We start from the raw sequence: 13,030 nt of genomic DNA, 5'->3' as shown, positions 1-13,030 counted from the left end.
TTTATGAAAATAATGTTTGCAGTGAGTTTCTGTTGTTTATTTCATTGAAATAAGACTGTACAAAATTTTGAGGAAGATTATATTTAGAGCACTTATAGCTCACTTTTAAATTTCGGGGGCGGGATCTCAAAGTGGATAACAATAAAATCACATTCTTAACAAAATATCTACAAAACAGGAGGTCAATTCTTAAGTGACTCTCTCCACATTTATCAAATTTATTTGACACCTTGCCTCAGGTGCCACAATAACTTGGTCCACTCCAGTTGTTGTTGTTGTTGTTGTTGTCGTCCTCCTCCTCCTCCTCCTCCTCGACATCCAGACTTTAGTATCGCAAGTATACTGCAAAACATTCTGCCCACCCAGATAAGATCAATGGCTAAGTTCTTGCTAGGCATCTTCATATTGTCCGAACTGACCCATTCATACATTTTCAAGCAGGTTTGTGATGCAGGAATTCCAGATCCAGGTTCAGTCAATCTGCTTCACTCCTGGCTTTTCCTTTTCTTTCCAATCAGGCTTCCTGAATTTAGCCAAGAGCTTTGGCTTCTCACTTCTGTAAATTAGGCACATAAACACAAACTAAAATGTAAATGTTTGCGCAGTTTCAGTTTCACATTACTGAAATAATTCTGGACAAATGTGAGACTTTGGGGGGAATCTACCAATGCAAGTCATAAATGTTTCAAGGCATCCATACTGGAGCAGAGGGTCATCTAATTTTTGAAGGTTTTATTATCCGTTTTATTACTTACTGCCATACACAAACATTATTATATTATTTAAAATTAAAATTTCAAAAGGCTGTGTACAAGCAAATAAAACAATGCAGCAAAAACTATGAACATTATGAAAAAGAGACAACAACATGGACTCAAACACTTGGCAGATAAAACCTATAAGGCCACCATAAAAACATTGAGATCACCCCAGTCATCCATAAAAGGCTCTGCGGAATAAAAATATTCTCACAGCACACTTGAAACTAGCCAGTGTGGGACCTGACCATATTGTATCTTTCCATAGAGTGAGTTCAAGATCCATAATGTTGGTGTCACTACTGAAAAAGCCACATCACTGGTATATCATATATCACTGGTATATGGTGTGCCAGAGAACAGAGCCTGTGAGGCAGATCTCAATTCCTGGGAAGGTTCATGTCAATGCAGAGCAATTAATTGTTTTATTTTTATCTCATTGTCTTTGTTGGGTCTATCCAGTTGGCAAGCAGCCATTTCAATCAAGCAGGCCTTTGGGTTGAAGAAAATCTACATGGGATACACACATGCCAATTGCCGTGGATTCCTCCAGAGTTTGATGAGACAAAGAGAGGACGCTAATTTGCAAACCTCTTCTCGAAAATCCCCTCCAGCCAAGAAGCAGAAAAGAGGATTGATACAGGTGTTCAAGCTGCAGATGGCTACCTCCACAAGAAACAAGGTGTCAGCATGCTGAATGGACTGGGTTGCATCAGGCCACACAGCTCTCAGGAAGATGCAGGTGTTTCTTGAGAGGTGGTAAGGGATATACAGAAGAGCAAAAGTTATCAGGGCTGAGTACATGAGCTTGGTGAGCTTCTCCCTCCTCTGATAGTGATGGAATCCAGTCTCCCGGAGTTTCCTGACACTGTTGCAGTAGCAGTAACAAATAGCAGTGAAAGGCAGCAGACATCCTGCTACTGAACAGCTCACAGAGAGAGGGAGGGTTATGTCGGTAGCATTGGAAAATATATATAGAGAGCAAATAGTTTTGTTGTTTGGGCATATCTGGGTACTTGCCACATAAGTTACAGGAAGGCTGACCAATCCAGTCACTGTCCAAATGCAACAACAAATCAAGAGGGAGTGTTGTCTGTTTAATATCCATAGGGACTTCAGGGGATGCACTATGGCCAAGTACCGGTCCATACTCAGGCAAGTGACAAAGTAAATGCTGCAGTAGTAGCACAGGTGATAGGTGGTCCGTATCATTTTGCAAAAACCATCTCCAAAGATCCAGTGCAGCTGGTTCAGGTGGTAGCAGATCAGGAATGGAAGGGTCAAGATCCATGTGATATCAGCAAACACCAAGTTGCAGAGGAAAACTGTGCTCCTGTTCCAGCACTTTATACGGAAAGTGAGGATCCAGATGATGGGTATGTTCAGCAACAGGCCCACAAGCAAGATGAAAATAAAAGTCCCAGGGATTAGAGTCCTTTGGATGGTGTCCAGTAGGATGTAAGGACTTCCACAAAAGTCTATTTCTGCTTTCTGTCCAAGAAAAAACAAAAAGGTTGCTCCACTGATGTGAAATAGAATAACCCAGGATCATAAGAAATAATGGTTGACATCCCACTAAGTTACTCCATGGAAGTTCTTAATGGATGCTTTAATGCTGTGTTGTGAGACACCCAGAGAACAATTTGTTATAGGGCAGCTAAAAAATAAAGTCCTGTTGAAATCTAGTAGCCCTACTCCTGAGTAGTACTATTGAGTAACTTCATCTGGATGTCAGCCTATGGTTACAACCCTGATACACTTACTTGAGAGTTAGCCCCATATAAGTAAGGGCTGGTTCACACATATGTAATTTCTACAATAGTTCAAAGTACTGATTTTAACCTTTAAAGCCCTAAATGGCTTGGGACTGAGTTACCAAAAAGAGCACCTTGCCACATATGTCCCCAAGGTGAGGCAGGTGGCTACTAGAGAGAGGATCTTCTCGGTGGGTTGCACCCTGTTTATGGAATAGGTTCCCCAACTGAGGTTCTCCTGGCGCCATCACTGTGTTCTTTTAGAAGCCAGGTAAAAAGACGTTTTTGTTCAATCAGGCTTTATAAATGTTGACTCTCAAAATCTGATTTTTAAAACTGATTAAAATAAGTTATTAAATTGTTTTGTATTGTATTTTGCTTTTTCTCCCCTGCTATGTTGTGATTGCATGTGTTATGTGTTTTTAATTGATGCTTTAATGCTGTTGTTGTGTTGTGAGATGCACAGAGAACAATTTGTTATAGGGCAGCTAAAAATAAAGATTATGATGATGATGATAATAATAAGAATAATAATAATGATGATGATGATGTTTGGGTATAAGCTGACATAGATTTACAAAACTTCCATATCACCCAAACAATCATATTGCCTGTAATTTCCAACAATTTAGTTAGTTCACACATTCAGCTGCCAATCATCAAGTGTAATCAGATTCAGAAAAATTAGGAGATATACAGGCAAGTTTAAGCAGCCCTGTCCTAAATGCAATGAAGTGGTCTAGGATGTTAAACAGGGAGCTGAACAAGGCTATCTAGATTTTAACAGATGTAGTATCAACCCTTGTCCTGAAAAATACTGTGAGAATCCATTTCCCTTCAGAAGCATCTCTTGTGCCAGGAGTTGGCCCTTTTCCTTCACTAATATCGGTCGTGCCAGGAGTTGTGACCAAACATACTGTTGATTAGCTAACCATCTCAGAAATCTCCATTATTCTAAATGATGGCACTTAAATCCTACAGTTAAAGTCACCACCTGGTTTTAAACTGAATGGCAAAAGTAACTCAAAAAATAGTCTTACCTGACTAGATGTGTCTCCCATGTTCCTCAGGAGCAATGTGCTGATTTCATAATGCTGTTTGTACCGGTAATTATTCATTTACCCCAGAATTATTGGCCAGCTTCCTGATATGACAGATGTGTGAGTGATGTTGCTGCTATTATGGCCCTGTGCCTGGATGGAAGCATGTGGCAGAGAAGAAGGGGGAGTGTTTGATGCGGCTGCATGAAATCTCTGAAGCTGCTTCAGTTTCCCAAAGACAGAAACCCTTCCAGACTCTGGTCTCTCCTCTAGCATTCTGCAGCTGCTTCAAGGATTCAAATAAGGCAGGAGAAGGAAAAAAGGTGGTGGTGAGGAGGACATTTAAAAAAAAAAAGTATTGCCCTTCAGGTTTTTCATTTAAATGTGTACATTTGAGACTTTATTTTGCTTTGTAAGAGTGTTTTAGAATCTGTTTATGGAATTCACAAACACTTTTAGGATCTAGAATGGCAGACACCCTCAAGATAGTTTCATAGGATTTCATGTAATGTTTTTAATGTTTCAAATTAAGGGCTTAAATAAATGTTAAGATTAAAGTTCTTCTTGGATCATATCTTTTTGTCACAAGTTTCCTCTCAGTTCTTCCTGGGTCCCAGCTTTTTGTCACATTCTAGACTTTAAAAGAAATGGAACCATGCATGGCTATATGGTCAAATGGATGGAGCTCTACCAGTCTATCAATGGCTACTATCATGGAGGACTGGTCTATCAATGGCTACTAGTCTGGTGGCTATAGGCCACCTCCAGTATCAGAGGCAAGATGCCTCTAAATACCAGTTGCAGGGGAGCAACAGCAGCAGAGATGGCCCTTGCCTGTGGGCTTCTCAGAGGCATCTGATGGGCCACTGGAGGAAACAGAATTCTGGACCAGATAGGCCTTTGTTTGGCCTGATCCAGCAGGGCTGTTCCTATGAACAGCTAGTGGATAGCGTGGTTCTCAGTGTTTCTTATCAAATTTTATGGGACTAAGTGCATTGGCTGCAACATGTAACACAGTTAAGAAGGGACAAAACTTGCCTCTTACCCAAGGTGATGCTATCAGGAAGGAATGGAAGCAGTATACTATTAGCCTTAACTGCAGGGGTGTCCCTGAGTACCTTTACTTTTTTCCAAAGGGAAAAAAGAAAGGAAACCCCTGTCTTAGTATGGATAACACCAGCTTACATCCATGACAGGGATCTCACAGTATAATGCAACATGTTTGTAAGGTATCAACAGATTCAAACCTGGGACCTGATAGTTGGACCTACATGCCTTACTTCTTGCACCATAAGAGGTCATACAAGGGCAGACCTGAGCTGACCTGTGCTTTGGTCAGATAGTGACCTGAAGAGAAACTGTAGTCAGCCCACCCAAGAAGATTCAAATGACTTAGAGATCCAACAGGCTCCTTGCTGGCCCTATAGAAGAACTCTCTTGGGCTGGGCTGTCCAATCTTGTACATTTGTCTGCAGAAGGAGTTAAACAGGCTCTTGTCTCAATGAATCCCCATATTTTCCTGCTTTGGAACCTGAGCAACACTCCATGTTTTATCATGCCCTATACCTCTGGTCCTCAGGTCCCTTTGTCCACTCTAAAACCTGGCCACTAGGCCAGCTTCTATCACACTCTCCACGGTTGGCTTTTTGTATTCTCATCTCTCCATATCAAAAACTGACACCTGACCTGTTTGACCCACTGCTTGCCTCAGATCTCATCAGGCCCTGACAACATATCACTCTCTGTGGAAAGTAGCTTCTCTATCTACCACCAGCTATCATAATTATACCTATTTCAGTAATAGCTAATAATTTGGGATCTGCATTTTTGGTGATTGATTGATTGATTGATTAAGTGCCATCAAGTCAGAGTCAACTCTTACTGACCACATAGATAGATTCTCTCCAGGATGATCTGTCTTCAACTTGACCTTTAAGGTCTCTCAGTGGTGGAGTCATTGCTGTTGCAATCAAATCCAGTCCCAAAAAGTAAGCTCCTTTGTACGATTATCTTGTTCCCTGGATACCATTTTCACAGGGACTAGGTTATTTTGGATTTGCTTTCCCTCCTCCCCCCACTTCCTGTATTCCACATGTACATAGCTCACTGTACTGCATCACTGTTGCATCTGGACATAAAAATAATCCCAGAAATGGGTTTTGGAAATGGAGAATTGCACAAGGTGGAACACCAGGGTTTTTTTTTTAATTTCAAAGTGATAGCCTTTAATTAAAATGTGATGTCAGCAAACTTGATTATCCTCATAGGATAATCATCTCATGTTTCAACCATGAATGGACATCAACAACAAAAATGTGTCACTAGGGAGAAATATTATGTGGTGACAGAAACTAAAGTACACAGTACCAGACTGTTCATTTATTCTGTTGAAAGGTAGAACAACTAGCAGGTTCCTTTTTAAAAAACAAAAACAAAACTACTTTCTTTGCCCACCTGTAAAGTAGGTAAAAGGTAGATAAACCCACCTGTGTAGTCAAGAGGTGAAAAGAATCAACAAAACAATTTGCATCCTGTATTCATTTCATTGAAACTGGCCATATCTCACTAATTATGCAGGACAACATGGGCATGCCACCCAAAATTCCCGTTGATCCACTCCTTTTGTACATGGATCCCAGTGATTCTCACAAGCAGCCAAGCTCAGGCTTGGCTGCCTAAGCCTAGGCTGGGTTGCTTGTGAGAACAGCCTCATTGTGTTTTAAATGGGCCTGTACTCAAAGGAGTTTGGGATCCCCTTGTGCAGTACATCAATAGGATTCATATATGTATACTTGGGCAAGAAAATCCCTTCCTAGTATCTTCCAGTTGGATTAGTTTAGAACACTATGGTTCTTCCCACCATCCATCAAGAAGATTATGTGCTGGAGAAGAAGGAAAAGCCCACTTTCACAGGGTTTCATACACATCCTTACTTTGCTTCAGAGGCATAGCAGGGTTGTAGTGGGCCCTGGGACAAGAAGTAAAGAGGGGCTCCTCCTGCTCCCCACCTTTTTCTTCAGAGAGGTGGGGTAGCAGAGCAAAGATCAAGTTGTCACTCAGCTGATGGACCCCCACTCCCTCATGGGCCCAGGGACCTTTGTCACCTCTTCTTGTCACCTCTTCTTCAATTAGAGCGACAACCCTGCTTTATAGTGGATTAAATTCACATTCTTAAGAAATCTTGAAGTAGGTTAGACAAACTGGTTAGAAATCTTGAAGTAGGTTACACAAACTAATGGCTCAAGAGTGCCTAGTGAGTTATATGGATTGGCAGGGATTTGTCTCCATTGTACAAGTCTGGCACTCTATTACATTCTTGCCTGGCCTTTCCCCATTTGCTCTGACACATCTAGAATAATATGCAATATCCACAGTACAATTGTATGTTGATTAACACCACTTTAACTGTCAGTGCTTTCCCAAAATAATCCTGGGAATTGTGGTCTACTGAATGTATGAGGAGTTTGCCATGAGTGATCTCTAAAGCTCACAAAATTGCAGTTTCCAAGGGTTTCCTGAGAGCTAAATCCAGTGCGATTTCAGGAGACATGCAATAAGGTTGTTCACATGGCCAGTTACCATCATGCTGGGAAACACTGGTGGGGAGGCAAGACTCCGACCTGCCTCCCCACAAACGATCACTGTTGGATTGCAAGCTCTGCTGATCATGCCTTGGTGGATATCCTCACTACTGGGTGCTTTTGCTACCCAGCTCTGTGGACATAGGAACATAAGAAGCTGCCATATACTGAGTCAGACCATTGGTTTATCTAGCTCAGTATTGTCTACAACACAGACTGGCAGCAGCTTCTCCAGGTTTGCAGTCAGGAATCTTTCTCAGCCCTATCTTGGAGAAGCCACGGAGGGAACTTGAAACCTTCTGCTCTTCCCAGAGTGGCTTCATCCCCTGAGGGGAATATCTTGCAGTGCTCACACATCAAGTCTCCCATTCATATGTAACCAGGGTGGACCCTGCTTAGCTAAGGGGACAAGTCATGCTTGCTACCACAAGACCAGCTCTTGTCTGCAGGCAGCCCAAGCATCGACATAATGGTGATGTAGGGTAGAAGGGTGCTCTTGCACCTTTCTACCTCACTATTAGCACAGGAGGGAAAACTGGGCTACCCTGGTGCAGAGCACCAGGACTAGGACCAATCCTGGTGCTACATACAACCAGCCCTACCCAGATAGCAGGGTTGTGCACAGTCCAATGTGAGCCAGTCTTCTGTGAACCCGGCTGATTCAAATGGCTCAATTGCAAAGTGGACCGGTCTGTGCATGTACGGAGGCCAGGAGAGTGCTGTCAGAGCCACGCCAACACCGCTTGGGCTGCTGTGTGCTGCTGCCAGTAAGCACCTTATCTTTTATTTCTACAGGTGCCTCTCACACCCACCCCAGCTTGTCAAGCCCAGGGGTGGAGCTACCATTGGGTGAACGGGTTCAAAGAACCTGGGCATCCACCAACCAGGGGCCACAAGTGCAGCCCCAGACACGCCCCCTGCATCTGACGTCGGACGCAGAGGGCATTATTTTGGTCCTTAGTGGGGCCACGCAGCCCCGTTTGGAACCAAAATCAGCCCGCCAGCATTGGTTCCTGGTCTCACTGCCAATGCAGTGGGGCCAATCGATCTCCCTCCCAACCAGGGCCATGTGACCTCATTTAGGAGAGAGATCGGCCCACGCTTTAAGGCAGGGAGAGTCACTCCAGCCCACTCTGCCCAACATAGCATGGGCCAATCTCACTTCCAAACGGGGCCGTACGGCCCTGTTTGGGAGGGAGACCATGTCCCCACATCTGATGTCAGACATGGGGGCGTGGCTAGCCGGCCCCCTGCATCTGACATCAGATGCAAGGGTGGGGCCAGGGGGCCACGGCAGCAGCTGTACACAGGCCGCCACCAGCCTCCCTACACTCCTGGTCAAGCCCTCTTTGTAAAGGATCCCCCTATCCCCTTTACAAGCGAAGGGGAATATTATTGGATTCCCCTTTACATAGCTGCTTAAACCATCAAACCAGTTCAACTGAACCAGTTGAGGACCGATGGTCTGGTCCAAATTCAGTCCGAATTCAACCGAAATTTGACTGACTAAACCACAAACATTGGCCCGTGCACACCCCTACCATGTAGGGCTGTTCAAGCCTCGGTAGGGCTGGTTGTGAGAACAACCTTATTGTTGCATTAACACCTGTTTCCAGAGGAAGTAACACTGCACAATTGCACAGCCGTGTTTCTACACCTTCTGGGCTGCCTGTCACATGTGCAACATCCCCAGCAGGTCCCTAATGCCAACGTTCTGCTGCATGGAATGTTAGCCAGTATGTTTGCCTCCTAGAGTCAGTGCCATATTTGTATCCCAAATGATATCTGTGCATGGCATACTATTGGTGCTAGGTGGCAGATGTTAGTAGCATACAATATACTGAGCTTTTCTCTTTCACATCTGGAAATAACTCCTTCATTTGCTCCCAAAGGACCTATCCTACACAGTATATATCATTTCCTTCACGTGCACTGGAGCTGGATTATTTCTTCAAACTTGCAAAAATTGGAAATGAAAGAGGAAAGTTTTTCAGAGGTGTAGTGGGGGCTCACAATTTTAATGAATGCCAGCCCTGCACATCTATCTTTGTCAGCCTGAGCAGTGGATAAACTGAGTGAAAGATCAGAGTTTTATTATGAAAGCAAAGCTGTGTTTCACCATTCTCCCCACTGTAAACAAACATCTGCCTCTTTTTATCACGCTGACAGAATTGCACATTGCAGGAATACCATGTTGCCTGTTCATTGTCCTGTTTTCCAGCTTTCTTAGATATGTGATACATAGAGAGCCTGCAATGCAGAGAACAACACTTGAAAGCCCCAACACTGGCGAGGGAAAGCACTACAATAAACAGTGTTTATTGATCTTTTGTTAATGGGCTAATATCAAATAAAATGTTTATTCAGTAGTCACTGATAAAGGCATAAAACTGTGGAAACACAACACAAGGCTATCTCCTGTCCATACAGCTTTTTGTTAATGTTCTCCTAATGGAAGTAATCTTTATTTTTTACCAGCAAAACTGTATAAAAATAGCCCATGTTTGCAAGTGATATTTCCAATGCATTCTTCCTTCACAGGCACCTCTGGGCAGCAGAGGCATACATGAAGCAATGTTAACCTCAGCCATTTTTGGAAGGATGGTATATAAATCAAATCAAATCAAATCAAATCAAATCAATCAATCAATCTTAAGGAAAGCCTAGTGGAAAAGGAAAAGAGACATCTGATTCCAAGCAATTCTTTTTACCAAAGATTTTCTCACTAATAGCAAGGACATTTTGCTGTAATTGAGGAAAACCATAACCATAACTTCTAGGACAACCAGGCATTCACAATTTATAGGCCTGGAATTTTACTCGCTTGGCCGTTACCCAGAATTGAAAAATGCAAAGTCAGAATTTCAGCCAAACTGTTTCTGCTACTAGTGTGCATGTCTGAGCTATTATAGTTCATAGATACATATTAGGGATATGCATATCAATTCATGACCAAATTGATTCAACTCAAATCTGGGTGATTTGAGTAATTCAACCTCTATTTGAATCACCGTTGAGGATGCTTACCAGATTTTGGCTCAAATTGATTTGGCAATTCAAACCTCCATGTACCCCCAGTGATCTCCATTTTGTCCCTGCCGAGCTTCTGCCATCACAGGAATTATGTATGGATTTTCACTTGTGAAATGACTTCTTCATAGAGAATCTTCATAGGGAATTTCTATGCAGTGGCTCCACTCTTGTCTCTCAGGCAGATTCCAGATGGTGTCCCTTGGGGACGGTTGTTCTTCAAAAACTGAACTTCGGTATGGTGTCTCTCAGGTGTCCATATTGTCTCCGATGTTGTTTAACATCTACGTGAAACTGCTGGGAGAGATCATCAGGAGATTTGGTGCAGGGTGTTATCAGTATGCTGATAACACCCAAATCTATTTCCACATGTCAGCATCATCAGGTGAAGGCATAACCTCCCTAAATGCCTGCCTGGAGGCAGTGATGGGCTGGATGAGAGGTAACAGGCTGAGGCTGAATCCAGATAAGATGGAGGTACTTATTGTGCGGGGTTGGAACTCAGGACATGATTTTGATCTGCCTGTTCTGGACGGGGTCACACTTGCCCAGAAGGAACAGATACACAGTCTGGGGGTGCTTCTTGATACAAAACTCTCCCTGGTGTCCCAGGTTGAAGCAGTGGCCAGAGGTGCCTTTTATCAGCTTTGGCTGATACACCAGCTGCATCCATTTCTTGAGATAAATGACCTCAGAACAGTAGTACATCTGCTGGTCACCTCCAGACTTGACTACTGCAATGTGCTCTATTTGGGGCTGCCTTTGTTAGTCCGGAAACTGCAGTTAGTCCAGAATGCGGCAGCCAGGTTGGTCTCTGGGTCACCTTGGAGAGATCATATCACTCCCATCTTAAAAGATCTACACTGGATGCCAATAAGTTTCTGGGCAAAATGCAAGGTTTTGGTTATAACCTATAAAGCCCTAAACAGCTTGGGCCCTGGTTATTTAAGATAATGCCTTCGTTGCTATGAACCACACCGCCCATTGAGATCATCAGGGAAAGGTTCGTCTGCAGTTGCCAATGGCTCATCTGATGGCTACCTGGAATGGGCCTTCTCCATTGCTGCCCTGAGGCTTTGGAACACACTTCCTGATGAAATAAGAGCCCCTGGTGGCGCTTTGGTAAAACTGCCGCCCTGTAACCAGAAGGTTACAAGTTTGATCCTGACCAGGGGCTCAAGGTTGAATCAGCCTTCCATCCTTCCGAGGTCGGTAAAATGAGTACCCAGAATGTTGGGGGCAATATGCTAAATCATTGTAAACCGCTTAGAGAGCTCAGGCTATAGAGCGGTATATAAATGTAAGTGCTATTGCTATTGCTATTGCTATTGCTATTGCTATTGCTATAAGAGCCTCCCCACCTCTTACAACTTTTAAAAAGGCAGTTAAGATGCATTTGTTTACCTAGACTTTTAATTAGACATTGTTTTAATTGTATTTTAATTGTGTTTTAATAGTTTTAATTTTAATTGTTGAAATGTGTTAATCTTTTTATTGGTTGTTTTTATTGTCTTGTAAACCGCCCAGAGAACTTGTGTTTTGGGTGGTATAAAAATGTGTTAAATAAATAAATAAAATAAAATTTCACAACTGAGAATCCAGAACACATAAAAATTCCTAAAATTTCACCCCTTTGCTCGATTCCTTTGGGTTAGAGAATTCCTTTGGGTTAGGGCATCACTTTGGTGCCCTGTAGCCATTAAAGATTTGACTGAATCAATTTGAATTTGAATCAAATTGAATCAAATTTGAATTGAATTGACCCAGATTCAAAGGCAGCAGATTCGAGCTCGAATTGAATCACAAAAATAGATTCATACGCATCCCTAATACATAGCATCAAATATCACATGTGAAGAGCAGCTGCATGTTGCAAGGTAGTGCTTATGAAGGGTGTATGTTAGTGCAAGGGCTGTGTGTGATGTGAAAATACAGCAAACATACAATTTAGCCACAGGTGAATGAAGAGTTAGCATAATCTTGTGCTTTCTTTCATTTTTGGTTGCCCTCTGGACCCAGCCCTGCCCCCCAGGTGGACCTAAATATAGAGAGGTATCTAAATAAATAAAGCAAGGTACCCACCTTGATTGTTTTTGTAGTCTCCCCCCCCCCCGCCCCAGCCTAGTTATGGGGTGGGACTATCAATCAGCCCATGATTCTCATATTTAAGGATGGAGCAGCACTGGATTTACAAGGAACCTAATTGTGCAGTGGTAAGGGCCCCTGAATGACAGGAGGGCCTCCATGAGGCTGCTGTCCTGCTGCTGCTCAGAGGTGCTGAAGTTCTGTATGAGAGCTGTGCAAGGCAAGGGTTGCAATATTTTAGGGCAGTTCACATGATCAGTACTTGGGTAGGAGATGTGCCCTACCCACGCGTGGAACCTCTGTGTGTGCTCCCACATTTGGAATGCCATAGAGGGGGCTTCTGAGAAGGAGAGACACTGCTTGGGACCATTTAACTAGAGAGTCCATGGAGAGATCTTGAGGTCACGGGTTCAGGGATAGATTAGAAGACCTACTCCATCAGTGTCTTGTCAAGCTTGGTGCATGGTACCTGGTACCTTATCATGAGTGATGATGAAAAAGGACCAAGAGCCCAGATGGTAGCAGTAAATTGCAGGGTCGGGGTGGTGGGGGAGAATTAAACACTAACAAGTTTGGGATAAAATGGAGAATGAGTTATTGAGGGGGTCCAGGTTGCCATGACCAAAACAGAATATTTGGTTTCTAATATATTTGGAGTTGGGAAATCAACAGAACCAATGAGAATCTTTAGTGCAAAAGGTGAAAAGCATTGCAACCAGATTCTGAGAAGGCAAAGGGGAGAAGTATAGTTTTGGGACTATAAAATGGAAAGAGCAGAAAAG

At 43.1% G+C, this 13,030-nt stretch overlaps 1 protein-coding gene across 1 annotated transcript in view; it reads right to left on the bottom strand.

Annotated features, from left to right (window-relative positions):
• Positions 1-387: 387 nt before the first annotated feature.
• ANO5 (anoctamin 5) overlaps positions 388-13,030 on the bottom strand; it is a 113,683-nt gene continuing 101,040 nt past the window's right edge. Inside the window, exon 4 of the transcript XR_008313422.1 lies at positions 388-556. The gene's annotated coding sequence lies outside the window, so the exon portion shown is untranslated. The remainder of the gene's footprint in view (positions 557-13,030) is intronic.

This window comes from Hemicordylus capensis, chromosome 1 (assembly GCF_027244095.1).
Source record: "Hemicordylus capensis ecotype Gifberg chromosome 1, rHemCap1.1.pri, whole genome shotgun sequence".
NCBI classification, from domain to species: domain Eukaryota; kingdom Metazoa; phylum Chordata; class Lepidosauria; order Squamata; family Cordylidae; genus Hemicordylus; species Hemicordylus capensis.
The sequence above is the reverse complement of the archived record's forward strand: the minus strand, read 5'-3'. Positions and strand labels throughout refer to the sequence as shown.